Raw genomic sequence first — 4789 nt, forward strand, 5'->3', positions numbered from 1 at the left:
GAAAAAGTTGTGTTTTTTGGGAGACTTTATAAAACATACTGCTGATGAAGAAAGTCAACACATACAGGGAGAAGGAGAAACAGAAAGAGGCGGGGCAAGCCGGTGTGTGTGTGGGGAAAAGAGAACTGAAGGGAAAAGCAAGGTGAGCAGATGAAGTTTTCAGTTAGTTAGCTATTTTTAGCTCAGAGAAAGAGTGTGTCCATCAAGCTAGCAGCACTACATGACAGCAGCCCAGTCTGTAAGGTTTCCCCAAGTATTGCATCCTTGGTAAGCGGAGTGAGGTATGCAATACTTTGCTCTATGTATAACCTGTAAAGAAACTCAAAGGCTGTAAAATGTTCACATGCAGTGTTATTGAAGGTTACTGTATCCTCTGGTACCAGAAAATGTTGCATATGCTAATTGAGCAGCACTTAATTATTGTGTATATAAATGTTGTGTTATTTTGAGTTGATTAATAAGTAATTTAATGTGCAGTGTATAGGTGTGGAAATGCAAATGTTACACTGTAAAATGAAAGGCTTTGTTTACAACCATGTCTGAACTGAAACTGAATAATAAGTAACTATTTTTGTTTATTTTTAGTTTTCACGGTGCTAGAAGGGATGCTGGTCATGCTACTCATGATGCCAGAGGAATAAATGATTGCACCCGTCAGAGACTCTCTGCTGTGATCTTTGATGTCAAGTGCTGCTACAAGAACTAAACGGTCATTTAGCAGTTGGTGCACCTTTCTTTATAAAATCTTTGTACTTCCTAATGTGTTAAAGCTACAATAATAAAAACAGCTGTTGGGATCACTGGGACTCCACAGATGAATTTGCTCATTTGTATGACTTAAACTGAACTTAAATAACTGTTATGAAACTGAGCCATTGAACTCACTCTCCCACAATCCTCCAGGTATTCACACCTAGATATGAACTCCCCCCATGGACCCAGCTTTCAGCTACCATTGGACATGCTGACCTATGACCTGTGATGTCATCAGGTCAATAAAAAGGGTCAGTTGCCCATTGTTCTCTCTCTTTCTCCTGGACTCTTCTGCTGCAGTTGTCTCCTTCTCAATGTGGCCTGCTAATCACCGGACACACAGCAGAACCGAACTAGGCTATCATTTCTCCTTTTTTAAGGGTGGTGCACTGAGGAACTGTTACAACTGGTAGTCAGGTTCAAAAATGACTCAGAAATGCAGACACCAAAAAGCCAGGAGGTAAGGGAACTGTCTTTTACTTTCTAAAATGCAGTTTCAGTACACAGGCAGGCAGTCAGGAGACAGCAAACAAATCCACCAGGAATAGGCAGAGGCAAAGTCCAAAACACAGGGGTCAACGGGCAAAGAGTGACTGAAGGCAGCTGACTATATACACAGGTGGATGCAGACAATAGGGCACAGGTGCAAGTAATTAGGGCAGAACATGTAATCAAGACTGGCGGGAAACCCACAAGGGGCAGGAAGTGAGGTGGTCTGTAACGAGAGGAGAGATGGGTTACCATAATAAAACAGGAAATACTAATAATATAACTGGTAACACTTGACCTAAGAAGCAGAGCGGGATGTGTCAGGAACTCCATTAATTAAAGTTATTATTCATTATTATCTTTGATAATTCTGAAAGCCAAAATTAATTGATTGCACCTACACAATTTGGTGCCCCATTAACCATGTTATTCCCAACACAGCAAAAAAGTGTAAACTCCAATATCATGACAGAAATATCAGGTTTAACTTTGAATACTACAGAGAAAATCAAACATTGTAATGAATTGTGGAGGGGGGGTCTGCTGTGTTGCATGAACACATGAATAATTAATGCAACAGTCTGGTAAGAAAACCATAGATATATATATTTGCAACCCAAAAGAACTGATTATGTCCCTGATAAGATGCTCCTACTCCCAAATACTGTTTCATTTGAGGGAACAGAACTATTTACTAGCTCGACTGTTCATTTTATAAGAGGGATATACAGTATTCTTTAGTTCAAGGCTGACATTGGATTGAATTATTCTGCACTGAGCAATGCACAACCACAAGTAATGATCTTTCCTTTCATTTTGCTACACTATTTCCACAACAATCATTTCCCTGTCCTTGGATCTTATCCATGCACACATACACTCACTCACTCTAAAACATTTAAGAAACCTGGTTACATATTCACTTTTCCATATAATCAGGGTTCTGCAGAAATCTACCTGTGTCAGCTGGGTCATTCTTCATCTCTTTAACCTGAAAAAGGAAGCATCTCTGTAATCACGTGACTGGCAGAAATGATGAGTAATCACATTACTTAAGTGCAGTAAATGCACAAACTGCTGCAAAATCTACTCTGAAAGGAAGTGTTAAATCCAAAAATATGAAACTAAAAATTATTATCAAAACCTTCCATAAGATGCCAGAACCACCAGCATTAGATATTTTGCCCCACTTGTCTTTTGTATATGAAGCTTACTGGCCAGGGTAGTGGCTGAGTCGCTGATGTCATCTTACATGAACAGTGGGCATTGAATTTCAAACATTTTTGAAGCTGTGAACTTCTGACTCTATTTGCAGTCACCAGCTGTGACAAGTGTGTGAAATAGCCTTGTTTAATATTAAGCTGAAAGGGAATCATTAATTCAAGCACTGGTGGTGGTCTTTGAATTGTATTTGAATTATGTTTGATTTGAGAAGAAATTACACAGGACTCTCCTTCCTACCAAAGACTGATTCTTGTAGTAATATTGCAGGAAAATACAATGAAACCAGATTATGATTCATGACCATGACTATAAATCTATAGTCATGGTTCCTGTCCTGTGCATAAAAAAAGTTGGATGAAAAATCTAAACACATTTCCTGTTTTTAGGTGGGGCAAAAAAGTCCTGCAATTAAAATCCTACTTAGGTTCAAGTACACAAGTCATGCCCTCTACTTCCTCCTAGCCAGAAGTCTCTCTCTCCCTCTCTCTCTCTGTGTTGGTCTGTGCTGGATTACAGTAGTGGGTGCCGGCTGGCAGGTGGCCAATCATCTCCGATCTACTCTGCTTCAAATACTGGGCTTCAACTCCACCACGCCACCAGATCGTAGACCCAGCTACCCAGTTAGTCTCGCTCCAGCCTTTTGTTCTCTGTTGCCTTGTCTAAGCTTCTTGCTAACCCTTGTTTCTTGTGCATTCAGTTACTCCCTGCCTGGACCCGACTCTCGCCTCACTGCTGCATGCCCTGGACTCTGGACTCACTCCCTCGATTTCTGCATCTGCTCTGCCTAGCTTCTCCGCCTGCTCCACCACCTCGCTTCCCTGGTTCACGGCTGCAAAAGTTTGACAAGTGAATTGTCAAAAGTTCCTCCATGGTGAATGTAATCGGAGAGGGAGAGCTGAAAACTGAAATAAACAAAAACGGGAAAAGTACCAGAAATTGCAACACCGAGGCTGCCATCTGCGGCGCCATCTTATAGTATACATCATTATATACAGTTAGGTAGTTTAGTCCAGTGAGTCCAAACCTAGGGGTTGGGCCCCTCCAACATGTCACAAGATAAATCTGAGGGGTCGTGAGATGATTAATGGCAGAGGAAAGAAGAAAAGACAATGTTCTGCTACACAAATTTGTTTTCATTGTTTGGGCTTTTCTCTAATCTTTACGTTTTGTGAAATATTTGATAATTTTACCTCTTTGGGTCTGGTGGAATTGCTAACAACTCCTAGACATCTAAAACTTGAAATGGAGTCCCAACTAGACACTGCTTTTTTGTAAGCAAGCCAAAAGATTAAAAACTTACTGATTGGTTCAGTCTCACCACTCTTATCAACTGTATTTCCACCAGCAGGCTGCTTTTTTGAGGGAAAAAGCTCTAATAAACCCACTATACACTACCTACCTAGCACCAAACACCAGAGTTCTCAAAGTTACACAAACACGACTCTAATGGCATGACAATGGTGCTTTGTGTGTTCTGCACATGTAGTCTGGCAACTGTTTGCTATATCACAATCTAGAATTCTTGTCAAAAGAAATGTAAGAATGTTTAATGAACAAGTGTTTTTAACTGACCTTTATCATAGTGACATTCATTTTACCTCTGAAATCCCTGATATTGAAATGGCATTTTCTCTATTTCTCAAAGAACTTTCTTGTAATCGTGGACAAACGTGCACCTTTCAAAAAGCTCAGAATAAAAGACAGGTCAAATCCTTGGTTTTCCCCTGAACTTTCAACTGTTTAAAACAAGAAACAGAGCATGGTCTCTTGCTAGACAATCAGGAGACCCATCCCATTGTCTTAAGGAAAGCCAAATCAGATTATTATTTAGAATTAATTCACCGCTCATATTCCAAATATGAGCAAATATATGTATGATAATATTGCAAATCTGGCAAAATTCTGGAAGGCAGTAAACTCTGTGAAAAATAAAACCACTAATTCTTTACCTGCACATGTCAAATGTAATAACTGTCCAGAAAGAGATCAGCCTAGCCTTTAATAAGCATTTTGCTGCTGGTAGTCATTTATTTAAGGATGTGTATACAGGACCCACACTTATTAATAGTGCTTGCATATACCCTGTAAACCACGCTTCATTTCACATTACAACATATTTCTCCTATTGATCCCAGGACATCAACTGGAGCAGACAAACTCGATCCATTCTTTTTAAAGCTTTTCACTCCATTTATTACTGAGCAAAAAACACACATATTTAATCTTTACATTTCAACTGGTATAATTCCCAGTATCTGGACGTCTGCTCATGTGATTCCTTTGTACAAGGGAGGAGCCAACAGTAATCTCAATATCCAAGGGA

General features: G+C 39.8%; 1 long non-coding RNA gene across 1 annotated transcript; it reads right to left on the reverse strand.

Moving 5' to 3' along the window:
• Nucleotides 1-1209: 1209 nt before the first annotated feature.
• On the reverse strand, nucleotides 1210-3223 carry LOC122866808. Its single transcript, XR_006375814.1, has 3 exons — nucleotides 3143-3223; nucleotides 2200-2233; nucleotides 1210-1468 (listed from the first exon to the last, which is right to left on the reverse strand). It is a non-coding gene; the product is annotated as an uncharacterized LOC122866808 (long non-coding RNA).
• Between the last annotated feature and the right edge of the window lie 1566 nt (nucleotides 3224-4789).

This window comes from Siniperca chuatsi, linkage group LG19, assembly GCF_020085105.1.
Source record: "Siniperca chuatsi isolate FFG_IHB_CAS linkage group LG19, ASM2008510v1, whole genome shotgun sequence".
NCBI lineage: Eukaryota > Metazoa > Chordata > Actinopteri > Centrarchiformes > Sinipercidae > Siniperca > Siniperca chuatsi.